Below are 16,256 nucleotides of genomic sequence, written 5' to 3' on the forward strand. Positions count from 1 at the left end.
AAGCAGGCCATGAGCGATCGAGCGCATAACAAAAAGGGTTCGATCGCAGACCTACGATCTAGCGCACACAGGTTGCGGTCGATCACACCCGTGCGCAAGAGACACATCAAGTGGCGGCAAGATTGTCATTCTTTCCATATTAGGGTTTTCCAACTCCCAATTGTAATAAGTTTTGAAACCCTACGAAATTCCTAGGTTTACTACTTTGTCAAGGACTTCTAAAGCCTATAAATAGACCCTTAAGCCTCTAGAATAGATATACTTTGTAAGGAGAAGAATAGGAGCTCTTCAAGTTCAAGTCTCGGGTTTATTCTTTTCCTTTCTTTTCTTTTATTTTATGAAGATGTTTAACATCAATTTTATGCGTAGCTAATTTAATTAGTAGGGCTTAATTGAAGCCCTAGTTATGTTTAGTTAATATTTCAATATTGGCGCCTTTGTAATGATCTTGTTGTGCTATTTAACTTGATTAACACCTGCTTGCATGAATTCCTCATATGTGTATGCCTGATCAACATATGCATGTGGTATGGACTAGTTAGTTAAATCAATTTGGATGGCCGAGTCCTGGGTTTAATAGAAGTAACAAAAGAATCCACACCGCGATTCTTGGGTTAATCAACATGGGGAACCGGGAGTATACGCCCATGCCCTAGGCCTCATGTATTTGTTGATTTCCATAGAGTATATGCTTTCCTAAGGAACAACTTAGTATACACCATGCTAAATCCCTTAGAAAAGAAAAAAGTTAGAGTATACGCCATGCCTAACTCGTTGCTTAGGGAAATCTATAGCTTAAGGAGTATATGCCATGCCCTTAGGTTGACAAACATTAGATATGCATAACATGATCAAAGCATTGGCATATTGTTATATTACCTAAGTATGATTAGTCATGGATATCAAAGCCCTGCCTTTACCTTTTCATTTATCTTTAGATCTTTTTATTTCCTTTTCACAATATCAATTCAGTAACAAGTTGATGTTTTTAATTAATTCTAAATAAAATCACAATCTCCATGGGATCGACCGCGTACTTGCTGCACTATACTATTGTTTTGATCTTGTGCACTTGCGAGTTAAAACATACTCAATATTATCTATTAATTTAGGTAGTATTTGGCATAACAACTGCATACAAGACGCCTATCGGTATGCCCCTATATCGGTTGGTCTTTGGGAAAGCATGTCATCTACTAGTGGAGTTGGAGCACAAAGCATATTGGGCCATTAAGAAGTTTAACTTTGACATGAACCAAGCTGGTAACAAGAGGAAACTGCAACTGAATGAACTAGAGGAATTGCGGCATGATGCTTATGAGAATGCAAAGTTCTACAAGGAAAGAACCAAGGCATACCATGACAAGCTATTGGTCAGGAAAGAGTTTCATGAAGGACAAAAGGTATTGATCTAGAATTCAAGATTGAGACTTTTCCTTGGTAAGCTTAAGTCAAGATGGTTTGGCCCCTGTATTGTCACTTAAGTACTCCCTCATGGAGCTGTGGAGGTTTATAGCCCACAGAAAAATCAGTCATTCAAGGTGAATGGACACAGAGTGAAGCCATACAATGAAATGAACTTTGCACCAAGAGATCAAGATTTGGCATCACAAGATTTGGCACTCCAGCCTGTCCAATATGTATCACCACCAAGAGTACTTGAGCCACAATCAGTGGAATTCAAGTGCACCTCCCTAAGACAGTGGCACTGATGCTACTGTTGAAAGCGTTTGAGTAGTCCAGGAGCTCAAGCGCATCTATTCAAATTAGTGGTACTGAGGCCACTGAATGCGGTACTATTCTCTATCCTTTGGTTTCCTTTCAATTATGTCAATTTGTTATTTCTGTGGTAGTTTTCATGTTCTTATTTATATTTGATTTTGTTTTTCTTTATGTTGGTAATTTTTATTGTCCAGTTTGCATTTCTTTCAAAATTAAAAAATAAATAAATAAATAAAATTGCTTTACATTCTGTCAATGTGATCAAGCGCACCTTGCGTGCGTTCGAGCGCACCACCACCACACACGCACAGCGCTGCTCAAGTACGATAGAGCACACCTTGTGCACGATCAAGCGCACTCGGGCAGAGGTCACGTGATCTATTTTAGGTCACTTTCCCCATTTCCCCCCACTCTTTTCTCCTGCGCCATACACAACCACCAGCAACCTACCCTCACTCAACCGATGCCGCACACCACCAACTCACCTCCACCGGCGTTCTCTCACCACCACCACACCTCCACGTCGCCCTCCGGCTAACACTCACCCCCATACAGCACTCACATCCCATTCCCCCATCAACCATCTCCACCCTAACTCCCATTCTACCCACTCTCATTTTTCCCCAATTTTTTTTTTTTTTGGTGTAAAAGTAATCTGTGGGTGTTTCTCCACACACAATTGCTTCTGTGGTTGGTTTTCTTTGTTTTGCAAGGGGTTGGGCCATTTTTGCTATGGTCTAGGCAGTGCTGAAGCTGCCAAGTTCATGCAAGGTCGTCGATCTCAAGCCTCAACCGTTTTTTCCCTCAATCCTGAAATTGAGCGGACAATTCGTCAATGACCTAGAGACAAAGAAGGAGAAGAAGAAGTTGAAATGGACGACGTGCCAGAAAATCCAATTGGTCCAAGACCCCTAAAAGCAAATCCACCACGAGTGAGGAGACCAATGAAGCAAGCATACGTGCCAACAAACCTCCATCAACCCTCATGCATAGCATATCAACCGGAGGTGGATGGTAGTTATTATATCTCTCCCCAAATTCTCAATGCATTGACCCACTTCAGAGGCACAGCTACTGAGGATGCCAACTTGCATCTTAAGGAATTCTTTGACTTATGCAAGTTGCAGAATGTTCAAGGCCTAACTCAAGAGAGACTCAGGTTAGTTGTCTTTCCTTTTTCCTTGAAAGATAATGCTAAATTGTGGTACAATTCCTTGCCTGCAGAGTCCATTCATACTTGGGAAGAATTGACCACCAAGTTCCTGAAGAAGTTTTTCCCAGCTCAAAGGACAAGGCAACTTAGAAGGGAGCTGCAATCGTTCCAACAAAGAGATTGCGACCCTTTCTTTGAAGCATGGGATCACTTCAATACGATGCTCCTTAAGTGTCCAAATCACAACATATCTCAAGACGAGCAGGTACAAATTTTCTATGAAGGATTAGATGATACTAACAAAGGGATGGTTGATTCAGCTTGCGGAGGAACACTTATGGAAAGGAGTAGTGAGGAAGCTGTAGAAATTTTTGAGACATTAAGTGAGGATTCTCAACAATTCTGTTCAAGAGGAAGGAGAGGAGTCAAGAGCAAGGGCATGTATGAGGTGAATCTCAGTGGAGGATCAACTAATCAGTTTGTTGCAGTAGAAAAGAAATTGGATATGCTTGTCAAAGCCATGACTGTTCAGAAAACTTCACCTCTGCAACAAGACATGCAATTCCAGGTATATGTTATTTGTTCCCATTTAGATCACACCACTGAGAAGTGTCCTTTTGCAGAACAAGAAGAGGTGAACTTTGTGGGGCAAAACAATTATCCCCACAAGAACAACCTATACTCCAATACTTACAATCCAGGATGGCGCAACCATCCCAATTTCTCCTGGAGTAATAATCAAGGACAGCAGAAAGAGACCCAACAAGCAAGTCAACCAGCTCAAAAGCCAAAGATGAATCAACTAGAGAATATGATACATAGCTTGGTGACTTCACAACAACAATTCATGGCTGATCAAAAACATGTCAATACAAAGACTGAGCAAGCCATACAAAAGCTGGAAGTGCAAATGGGTTAGATGGCAAAGGAGCTGAGTGAGAGGAAGCAGGGGGAATTCCCAGCTCAAACAGTACCTAATCCAAGCAATCATCGGCAGCTGAAGGCAGTCACAGTTCAAAGAGGTCCCACTCCTACAAGAACACTTGAGCCTAATTTTGAAGAGCTCAAGTGCAACTCTTCACACTAGGAGTCTTACAGTCACCAATAGATGCGTTGAGCAAGCAAGAACCTCAAGCGCATCTACTCACAATAGTGGTATTGCTGCCACTAAGAGGACGGTAACCTTTTCTATCTCACTTTCTTTCTTTCACACATGTCTTGATTATCCCTGATGTTTTGACCTTTTACTTTTCTTTTGTCAAAAAAAAAGAAAAAAAAAGAAATATGCCTTGTGTCATTCTAATAGGAATTTCAGTGAATTTTGAGATTTGGAGACATTTACATATTGGAAAGATTTGGAAGCCTCATAATTTTTTGTTAATTCACTTTACACTGTTTTCAAACTTGTGATATTTTAGCATGTCCTTTGTAAGTAATTGCACTTTGAGATTCCAATTCATTGTGAAGATGGAGTTCATTTTTTTAAGCTTGCTAATGAATAAAAATCATGATCTTGAAGTGATGCTTTAATTTTTGGGATGACATGAACTGTGCATGATGTTTGTGGGTAACATTTCTGAAAAACCCTCACGAGACTTCACTTGTCCACTAGGGAATTCCTAGGGGTTTAAAAGGCTTGTTGCATACGCTAAATACAATCGTACATCCCACGAAAGATGGATTTATCTTTTGTTTTCTGTTTTTCCATTCCTGTTTTTAGTTTTGTATTGCTAAGGGACTAGTAATATGTAAGTTTGGGGGGTGTGATAAGTGCTAAAATATTCATATTTTCGGCCCTTAACTTGCATGTTTTAATCCTTTGGTTTTGGTTAATTAGACCATTTTACTTCCTTTTTGTGTTCTTCATGCTTTTATAGGCTTTTGGAAGAAAATGAAGTAAAACTAGGAGAATTGAGTTCAAAAAGGAGAAGATGGAAATTTGGAACTCCCTGGTACTACGATCAATCGCAGGGTACCTGTGATCGAGCGCAATACTAGAGAAGATACTGCACGAGTCAGGCTAGGAGCGATCGAGCGTAGGCCAAAAGAAGGATCGATCGTAGACCTGCGATCGAGCACACACGGGCTACGATCGAGCGCACCCGTGCACAAGAGGCATTCCAAGTGGCGGCTATAATGTTCCTATTTCCATATTAGGGTTTTTCATACTCCAAATTGTAATAGGATTGAAACCCTAAGAAAACCCTAGGGTTTACTACTTTTCCAAGGACTTCTAAAGCCTATAAATAGACTCTTAAGCCTTTAGAATAGGGAGGCTGGGAGAAGGAGAAGGATAGGAGCTCTCAAGTTCAAGTCTCGGGTTTATTCTTTTCTTTTCTTTTCTTTTCTTTTATGAAGATGTTTAACATCAACTCTATGTGTAACTAATTTACTTAATGGGGCTAGATTGAAGCCCTAGTTATGTTTGGTTAATATTTCAATATTGGCGCCTTTGTGATGATCTTGTTGTGCTATTTAACTTGATTAATACCTGCTTGCATGAATTCCTCATATGTGTGTGCCTGATCAACATATACATGTGGTATGGACTAGTTAGTTAGATCAATTTGGATGACCGAGTCCTGGGTTTAACACAAGTAACAAAAGAATCCACACCGCGATTCTTGGGTTAATTATGACTGTTGGTATAGACAATGTTTTGTACAACATCCCAGGGCGTGGGGATGGGCATCAGTCAAGATGCAGACCTGAGGTCTCAGGTGGAGGTTGCGAAATTCAAGTCATGGTGGAGATTGTTGCGGCTTGATGGAATTCAAGTCAAGGTGGAGATTGTTGGAATATGCCCTGAATTAATCAAGCCATGAATCCCACATGGGTCAAATGGTTGGTGGAGTTTGGCAACCAAAATGTCAAAGGAATAGTGCATGGTTGTTGCACCAACCAAGACGTCAAAGGAATATTGCATGGTTGTTGCACCAAGCAAGACGTCAAAGGAATCTCGCATGGTTGTTGCACCAACCAAGACATCAAAGGAATAGTGTATGGTTGTTGCACTAACCATGGACTTTCATGTTTCTCACGAACCCTTCTGCTCCCATATAAGGAGGTATGCAAAAGAGAGGAAATTATCTCTAAATCCCTTAGAAGAGATCCCAAAAGAACTTCTTCAATGTGAGGAAGAGAGAAGAGAGCTAGGGAGGGGATGGGGCAAGAGAGTGAGTGTTTTTTGTCCTTTAACTCAATTATCACTTGTATTGAGATTAGCGAGTGAGGCTTTTTTTTGGTGTAAAGTGTATTTGGGTGGTATGAACATGTACTGTGAGTTTTAAGAATTTGCTCATAGTGAAACTCTCTTGTTGGTGGATGTAGGCTAGGTTTTGGGACGAACCACGTAAACTCTTTGTGTACATGTGTGATTGATGTGTGTTCTCGTGTGTGTTTTCTCTTCAAACTTGTCTTTCACATAAAGGGTTGGTGGGAAATTGGTTGTCAATTTATTATCAATTTCCTAACAATTATTTCATATGCTCTCTTGATATTGCAGGGTACTGGTAGAAGGCTTGACAATACAGAGAATGTGCCATTGTATTATATCTCTAATTCCAGTAGTGTTAAGATGACGAGCTATGTATTTCCTTGAGTTTTGGTTTGACAGGAACGAGAAAATCATGTGCTTCATTATGGTTATAAATTTTGTTGCTGATTTGTTTTTTTTTTTTAAGGAAAAATTTTGTTGCTTATTAAAAGCATGTTTTAAACTGATTCCTAGACAATATGTTTTCACATATCTTGAGTAGATTCTTTTTTCAGCCAACAGCTGTTATCACTGGGAGTTGGTTTGATTTGCTGACAACGGCTGTTATCAAAGGTGGCAACTTATTTTGTACTTGCTGCTTTGATAAAATGCTCCGTCAATTAACGCTATTAATGCTAAAACACCACCCAAAAAAAATAAAATAAAATAAATTAACCAATTTTTTTAGGGGGGCCTGATTCTCTTCAGAGAAACTATAACCAGCAATTTGCATAGGTTTCATTTGCAGGGGAGTTTTGTCGTTAATTATTATCATCCCAAAAGCCGCAAATCAAATGGTAGTTCTCTAGAGACCTGACATAACAATTTGTAAGGAAAACTCATCCAAAGATCCACAAAAAATTTATCCACCAATGAGTCAGTCATAGAGGTAGGGATGCTCATATTCTATATTAAGTTGTTACAAAAAGCACAAAGTGAGCAGTGTAGCACAACAAACTCGATTTATAAACCCAAAGGAAGAACAAACACAAAGCCCACACTATAGAAACTAAAACAAAAATCCCCCCCTTCGAACTGACACACTCCTACCAACACGTAAAGGACCAAAATATTACATTTACAAACAAAACTAAATTAGTCCACTTCCTCCATCTCGCTCTCCTCTGCAGCATCCTCCTACAAAGCAAGCATGTCAGTATCGTCACTACCAGTCTCTTCCTCACAATGCTGAGACCGAGCTTCAACATCCTACGGATTCTAGCAGCAAATGTGTTGGGTTCATCAAGGCTGAAACTGGAGGTCACGAGGGTCGTCTTGAAGAGCAGCAACAAGAGATCCTTGACCGATTTGTCATTCTTGTCAGCCTCAGCTCTTCCATAATGCCATTGTCAGGGTTAATCTCCATAGTCATGAGACTACAATTCAGATCAACTTAATATATCCCAACAAGCTAGAAACCCGAAACAATCTGCAAAATAAAAGCTCAAAATATGCTATACGGCTTGAATGGAATACACAATACTCAGACGTTAATATGCTATGCTTACATCATTAACTTCATTTGAAAAAAAAAAAAAAAAACAAATGCAGACATAACATATTATTACACAAATGTGAAAGGTGCATGCTCATTTGAACAGTTCTGCCTCCGCCTTCACATTACTAGAGTCATTACCTAAATACACATCATAAGAGTGGTATAATTACCAGTAACAAACAAATTGAAGTCCATTCAAAACATCCAAGAAGAGTTAAATTACCATGTTTAGAGCATTCCCAGCAGACTCCCTATAAGGGAGTCAGTTCCCTATGTGTAGGGAATATGTCTAAAAAATCACAAAAAGCGTCCTACAGTAAATTCCCTAAATGAGCCTCAACCATGAGGATCGTTACAGTAAAACTCAAAGTATTGGGTTCCACTATTGCAATCCTTATTATTATTAAAATTAAAAAAAAAAAAAAAAAAAGTTTCTCTCTCTTCTCTACACACTCCTCTCTCCTCTCATGTCTCACAATTTTCTCTCATCTCTCCTCTTATATATATAATATAATTAAAAAAATAAATATTTTAATGATATAATGAATGATTAAGGGAAGCTATTGTAATGTATTTTGATATAGGGAAGTTAAAAGTAGTTTAAATTCTTCAATGTAAGAAAAATGACGAGGAAGCTACTGAGAATGATCTTTGACTTTTCTAAACATTCAAATTTAGGCTAAAAGGTTTTCATTTTGCCCAATAAAAATAGAAACTACCCTCCACTCAATTTACATAGCAATGTTCTTTTGATAATAGTCGAGTTGAGATTTTTCTTATTCAAGCTTTTGGTTTTTTGATGAATAATAGGAAGTGGCAGGTCGGTTCCACAGATTTATGGGTTTAATTCTTTAGCACCTCAGAGTCCGAATTTTCTAATCCCATCCTCTATTCTTTTCCTTTCTTCGGTTTTCTGAGTAACCAAATTCACATGACGCCAACAATAAAACAACATACTACAACAAAGTTAAAAAAAAAAAAAAACAAAATTTTTTTATAAAAATGAAGCAAATGCGACCGGTAAGGAAATCACAAAAAAATCAAACAAAAATCAAACTCAGAAAAATCCATCATTCAAATTCCGTCAGAACAGTAAGGAAATCACAAAATTAGAACAAACCCATAATCGGTTACCCAAAGAAAAACAAAAAAGAACCAAAAATTCTTACCCATTTTCGAAATCAAACAAAAAAATCACCAATTGTAGATAAACAGACAAACCTGTAATGAGCACAAGGTATCATAACAACACACCGAAACAAATCCATTTAGGAAACTAAATCACAAATAAATAAAAATCTAATATTACCTTATTCAACTCGGTGGGAATCGCTGGTGGTGGCATGGGTGGCGTTTAGTGGCGGCGACAGTGCTTGGTGTAGGCAGAGGCCGAAGGTGAGGGGAGAGGAGGAGGAGCAGCAGCATGCCAAACTCAAAGACCGGTGGTGGTGCGGATCACATTCGGCCGGACGGTGGGTGGCGGTAGTGCTTTGTGGTGGGCGAAGGCCAAACTTGGGTGAGGAGGGAGCAGCGAGGGAGAGGAGGGGAAGGAAAAGTTTTGGGGGGAAAAAAATGAAAAATTTGAAATCCTAACCTACTTTACTCTTCACACGTGATTTTGAAATTTTTTTTTTTTTTCTCTTTTCTTTTTTTAAGCTCATAACCGTGGTTCAGTTAACCACGCCAGCTCAACAAGATGCGGAATTGCGGATGATTTTCTTTCTGATGCGTTGCTACTAACCGTGGTTCAGTTAACCACGCCAGCTTAACAAGATGCGGAATTGCGGATGGTTTTCTTTCTGAGACGTTGCTACTAACTGTGGTTCAGTTAACCACGCCAGCTCAGCAAGATGCGGAATTGCGGATGGTTTTCTTTCTGATACGTTGCTACTAACTGTGGTTCAGTTAACCACGCCAGCTCAGCAAGATGAGGATTTCTGATGCGTTGCTACTCCGTTGCAACTGGTATTCATTAAAAAAAAAAAAGGGAAACTTCAGAAAACCCCCCTGAAGTTCCAGCCGATTTGAAAAACCCTCCCTGAATTTCCAAAGCTCTCACTTAGACCCCCTGAACTTTGGTTTTCTCTCACTTTGGACCCCTTTTAACATTAAACTACGTCGTTTTGGATGTTTTATACCCATTTTACCCTTCCCCAAAACTATGTCGTTTTGTGTCCTAAAATTACAACACATATCCAGTCCAAAACGACGTCGTTTTAAGCATAATTTTTTTTTTTTAATTAAAAAAAGTAAAATATATATATATAAAAAAAAAAAAAAAAACCGGGGGTGGCTTCAGCCACCCCTTGGCCAAAATGGGGTGGCCGGACCGCCCCATTTTTGGCCAAGGGGGTGGCTGTAGCCACCCCCTGGCCGATTTGGGGGTGGTCGAACGACCCCCATGGCCAAGGGGGTGGTCCGGCCACCCCCTTGGCCAAAAAAAAAAAAAAAAAAAAAGGGATGGGGTGTTTTTGGGGGTGGCCGGACCACCCCCAAGGGGCTGGGGTGGTTTCGGCCACCCCATACCGGCCGTATGGGGTGGCCGAAACCACCCCCAGCCCCTTGGGGGTGGTCCGGCCACCCCATATGCACCCCTCCCCCCCGTTTTTTTTTTTTTTTTTCCCTTTTGGGGGTGGCCGGACCACCCCCTTGGCCAAGGGGGTGGTCCGACCACCCCCAGACCGGCCAGGGGGTGGCAGAGTTTTTTTTTTTTTTTTTTTTTTTTTCTTTTTTCTTTTTTTTTTTTTTTAAAAAAAAATTTAAAATTTATAAATTTTTTCTTTTTTTAAAAAAATAAAAATTAATGCCTAAAACGACGTCGTTTTAGGCTGGGTAATTTTAGGACACAAAACGACGTAGTTTTGGGGAAGGGTAAAAAGGGTATAAAACATTCAAAACGACGTAGTTTAATGTTAAAGGGGTCCAAAGTGAGAGAAAATGGAAGTTCAGAGGGCTTAAATGAGAGTTTTGAAAATTCAGGGAGGGTATTTCAAATCGGCTGGAACTTCAGGGGGGTTTTCTGAAGTTTCCCCCAAAAAAAAACTAATCGTTTTTCTGGGTAGTCATTTTCCCAACTGCTCTTTTCTGCCAGACTGCTCGTAGTTGAGCCGTCTCAAGTATACCTACTCAACTACAGGTTCAATTTTTTACTCTCTTTCTCTTACACAGCCAAAAGTTTATCTGATTGGGTATTCTTTTGCTTGATGTCATTATTGAGAATTTTAGTTTTAGGTCTTTAATTTTACATATGGGGTTTGATTTATGATTTGTGTTTGAGATGATGTTGTTTTATATTTGTTATATGTACAAAGTGTTGTAAATTTAATGTTAATCAAATTTCCATGCTCTGCTTGCTTTCATGGGATAATTTTTTAATCAAAATTTTGTCTTTATTAAGGTTTGTTGGAAATATTTATTTTGGAACAAAAAAACTCATTTCAGATTTCGACTTCCACCGAAAACTTCTCCGAAACCACCAATTTCAGCCAAAAACCACTCAAAACTTTGCAAATCTTCAAAAAGCCGAGTTTCTCCTTGAGATTAACGCGCGGGGTAAGCAAACTCTTCACCCAAATCTACTCATGATTTAGTTTTTAGGGTTAGGGTTGGGGTTTGAGATTTAGTGTGTGTGTGTGTGTTTTTTTCTTTTTTTTTTTTTTTTTTAATTTTTAAAATAATAAAATCTGTGTTTCCTTCGAATTGCACCACGCCTAGATGATTTTGTTCGTTTGTGGACTTTGTATTGTTGATTAGGTAGGCACAAATTTATCCCCTATGCCCGATTCGAATTTTGGTTGCCATATTATTGAATTCCTTTTTGTTGGTTGTGGGAATGATAAGAACACACAAAGAACTAGGAAAATAAAATAGATACAATAGGATTGTTATTGCATTTTATGATGATCCTTTCCATGGCAATGTAATTAATTGGAGATTAGGGTTTGCTATTTGAGAATCATATTGTGGAAAGTGACTGTGTTGAATTTATTGCTTCCCTACTTATTTCTGGCCTAATTGATTGTTACCTAACATTCCCACCCCCTTAGGAAAATTGTATTTCAAAGACATTTGTTCATTTTTAAATTAGCTTTCAAATGATGTTGGTTTCACCTCAATCCAACACTTGAGCCAAAAGTTATGGTCAAAACACTCAGATGTGTGCAGAATGACTCTCAATCCGAGATTGATTCAAATCCAAGTTTTTTCTCCAATTAATGAAATTCCGGTTGGCTATTTTCGTTTATTGATTAGGTTTAATCACAGCCAATAGGTCTTCTAGTTTTGGTTGGGTTCAACCCACTCGAGTTAGAGTCCACTCTGAACCTGATGTACAGTTATAAGGTGGATATTTGGCAATTTTTTTGTTTTGCTTCTGCAACTCCTTTCCAGTGTTCTACTCTTGTCCTTAAATATAAACTAGTACTTTAGCATGTTGGTCTTTTTAGTTAATTCTGTTTTGTTTCTATTCACTACAGCTACCTTTTAGTAGAGTTAAGCATTCAGACCTATAAAACATATATAATTTATAATTAGTAATAAAATAACATAAATCGAAAACTAACAATGCACCTATGAGAGTAATTTAAAATATGTTTCATGCACAACATTTTTGTTTAGTTGCTGTTCATTGAGACTTTTTATTTTTGGCTAATTATTGTTAATTTTATAAGCATGAAAGGCTTTCTGTCTAGGGATGCTTATATGTTTGAATAGACTTGTCTATTTAGGTTTTTGGTTAGGACTTAGAAACATAATCTAAATTTGCAATATATGCTAGGGCAGCTATATATATATGGTCCGGATTTTTTTTAGAGCTGAATTTATGGAGTAATTTTTGCTTAATTTTGTCTTAGTTTCTTATCATTTAATTTTTTTTTAATGATATCCAACATGTCTTATTCTTTGTTAATTATTGTTAATTTTTTAGGTATGTACACTTTTGTGCCTTCCGATGTTTGTCTTCTCCGAGATTTTGTATACCCCCAAATTTATTTCCTCATCCATTTGTTCACAAATTACATGATAAAAGTGACTTTCCCATCTATATCGATCATATCGATGTTATTTTCCAACCTTCAGACCAGAAGAAGCACTACTTTGTGATGCTAGAAGGGCCTCCAGTTGGTATAGAGAATTCGACATCATTCCTAGGAGAAAAAACGTATTGGAGGAAAAGTGACGAATGGGATATTTGTGAATCGGGATATACATATGGGGGGGCTACTATGTACACGTACATAGATAATGAAAGTCCCAGGGATTGGTATATGACTATATATCACGTAGATCCACAGGAAGTGCTGAAATGTGGTCCGGTTGAATTGGGATTGCATCAAGTTGAGGTATAAATAGTTTGAGTTAATTATTAATAAATCAGATAATTGTTCATTATGGGTATATTTGTAATTAAATTTAATTCTGTCTTTATATAGTTGCGGTGGAAAGCTGTCAAGATTTCTCCAGTATATGTACACTTCAACCCTTTCATTCGGGTGCCCCTATCAATATTGCCACCACCATTATCAGCATCATCAGGTAATAAGGCACCACTGCATTGTTGGCTCGTAAGTGATTGTCTTGCTTCATAGCAACAACTGTATAATGTTTGCAAAAATTGTGGTTCGAAGTTAATTAATCACAGTTTTAAATTCAGCTACTGCATCTAATTCCACTGCTGTTTCCTTCTCTCCCTCATCCTCATTTCTTGATCCCTCCCTATCAATGTCTCCTCTTTCGATTAATAATGCTGCTCCATTAACTTGATGTGAATTCTCGGAGATTTTTATAGGTATAGCTGCTTCATTAATCTTGGTCTTGGGCTACTTGAAACCCATTGAGGTATCTCTGGTATGTTCTGAGTGGATAGTATCCTTCTCGGAGGTTACGGCAACTACTGTAGCGCTGATTGCCGCATTCTCCGTGATCATGGGCTGGGTGGTATCCTCGGAAACTACTCCCACAGGTGTTGTGGCATGATTTTCACCCATTTCGGCCCTGTCTGTGTAGAGCCCACCCTGCCCGGGTATCATCGGTCTAGTCTCCTCCTTAGAGAGCATCGCGCCATTTGTGAAGGTATCGGCCAGGTCTGTACATGTATATACCTCCTTGGAAACTCATTTGGCAGGTGCTTGGAGGTTATCTCTACTCAATGCGGCCATATCTGTTCCTGACCCACACTGCCCAGATGCGTCTGCTGCCCTGGAACTGCCTGCTTCCTCCTCATCATGCTGTAGAAGACTATCATTGGGTATTGACAAGTGGGAATTAGCTTGGTTGGAATGGTCGGCATGTTCTGGTCCAGAAGGCGAATCGCCGGAGCAACACTCCGGTGATCAAAATTGCCTCTTGGGTCCACGCCTGCGGGTGTAAGTTTTCTTGAATCTCATTGTGGGCTGCACCTTGGGTGGATTGTCCGCTGGGTTCCCACTTATTTTGGGCTGCACGTGTACATCCTCAATCTCCCCCATTTGGGCCGCTTCCAGTCTTCCAACAAGCTTCTGACCCAACTTAATATTATCTCCTTGAGTCCCCCATTCCATTATCTTTTCAATACAGCTGTCAATATTTTTCTTAAAAGAAAGCAGCATCTCCTTTCCGGCCTGAATATTAGAAAAAACAGGATTTCCTGGAGCAAGTTCAGGGACCTTGTCCTTAGAGCTTTCCTAGGTGGGTATGTCACGGGCAGCCTGTTTTCCCTGCCAAATCAGTCATTTTTTCCGTCGTACCCATAAGCCATGGCCGGAATCCTTCTCCCCATCACCACATCTGCGTATGATCCCAGCTCATGAACCCCCGATGACCCCGCTGGCAGCTTCCCCCTCTTCATCTCTTCCGCTTTACCTGCTGGTTGCTGCGCCGTCTGCGTACCTGCAGACGTTCCGCCTGCTCCTTGTTTGTCGAAATACAACTTCAGTTTCCCTAGTTGGACACGACATGCTTCCCAACCCTCCCCATCATCCCCCTCAGGGATGATCACAAAGCTTCTCCACCCTCAGTCTCCGTATTCCGATAGCTCCAAGAAGTTTCCATGAGCGTTTTTTCTTCTTTGCATCACATAGACGAAGCAGCCAAATCGGAACGTCCAGCTCTCACGTACTGTAGCATCTTTGGTCAGAAAGTCCCATGCACTCAGCAGCCAAAAGACTGTCGGCCATGCCATAATCACTGCCCGGGACACCCCTTTACTTCTTTCGACTAGTTGAACCCCGCCATTCACATCAGAACAAATCTTAAACGATTTAGTTTCCAAGTAAAAGAATCCCAAATACCCCATCTACTCTACTACGAGAAAATAATCAGCGGAATACCAAGAATACGTTTCAAAAAAATCCAATCTCACGCGCCGCCCCACTGGGGAGATGCAAAGAGAGAGAACCTTCCATCGAGTCTTCTGCCGCGTTTCTCCCATTTAGGATTTTTGTTAGAACAATAATCTAAATTTGCTTGGGTAGTTGTTTACATGGTCTGAATTTTTTCTATGGCTTCATTTTATGGAATAACTTTTGTTTAGTTTCATCTTGGTCGCTTTTTATTGGATTTTTGTTAAGTATCCATGAACTTGTCCTTTTTTTAGTTAATTATTGATCATTTTTTTTAGGTATGTACGCATTTGCTCCTTCAGATATTTGTCTTCTTCGAGATTTTTTATACCCCTTGGTTCGTCATGAACGAAATTTGTTTCCTCATCCATTTGTTCACCAATTACACAGTCGAAGCGAATTGCCGCTTGATATAGATGAGGTCAGAAGGAGATTCCAAATTTTGGACCGTCGTTTCTGTGACAAGTACTACTTTGTGATGCCAGAAGGGCCTCCAACTGGTGAAAATAATGCCATAGAGATTGGAGGAACTAAAATGTTTTGGAAAAAATTTCAGGAAACGTGGACTATCTTTAAACGTGGATTTGAATATGGGGATTTTACTGTGTATAGATACATACTTGGAGAAAGGGAGACCGATTGGTATATGGTTATATATCACGCAAATCTTTTGAGCGTACGAACATATGGCCCAGTTGAATTGGGATTGAATCAAGTTGAGGTATAAATTGTTGACTGAATTATTAATAAATAAGATAATTGTCATTATAGGTATATTTGTAATTACATTTCTTTTTTTTTTTTTTTTTGTTATAGTCTTTTTGGGTAGCTATCAAGATTTTTTCAAATGATGCATCTATGTCGGTTTTCAATCCTGTGTCACTCCCTGGACCAGCACCACCAGGTATTGAGTCACCACCACCACCACTACCACCGTTGTCACCAACAGCATCAACAGGCAATAAGCGCAACTGTCACCACCCACCAGCACCATCAGGTAATAGACGCAATAAGCGCAACTGCTACTGTCCACGAGCATAATCAAGCAACAAGGCACCACTATTTTCAGTTCATTATTGTTAATTTTGTATACAAGAAAGGCTTTGTGCATAGAGTTGCTTTTAAGTGCGAACTTTTACTGGGATTGATTCTCGTGCAGTAGTTTTTGTTAGATTATAAAAACAAAGATGTTCAATTTGCACCTAGTTTTTGTTTAGTTGCTAGACGTTGGGATTGTTTTTTGTTTTTGTTTTCGGTTAATTATTGTTAATTTTGTAGGCAAGGCTTTCTATGCCTAGAGATGTTTAT

General features: G+C 39.4%; 1 pseudogene across 1 annotated transcript; it reads left to right on the forward strand.

Annotated features, from left to right (window-relative positions):
- Nucleotides 1–11,090: 11,090 nt before the first annotated feature.
- LOC132162285 (uncharacterized) lies at nucleotides 11,091–16,044 on the forward strand (annotated as a pseudogene). The gene is made up of 5 exons (XR_015909394.1): nucleotides 11,091–11,181; nucleotides 12,557–12,971; nucleotides 13,062–13,164; nucleotides 15,227–15,669; nucleotides 15,765–16,044. The product of XR_015909394.1 is annotated as an uncharacterized LOC132162285 (transcript).
- The last annotated feature ends 212 nt before the right edge of the window (nucleotides 16,045–16,256 follow it).

The sequence above is a fragment of the Corylus avellana genome, chromosome 10 (genome assembly GCF_965113065.1).
Source record: "Corylus avellana chromosome 10, dhCorAvel1.hap1.2, whole genome shotgun sequence".
Taxonomy (NCBI): Eukaryota; Viridiplantae; Streptophyta; class Magnoliopsida; order Fagales; family Betulaceae; genus Corylus; species Corylus avellana.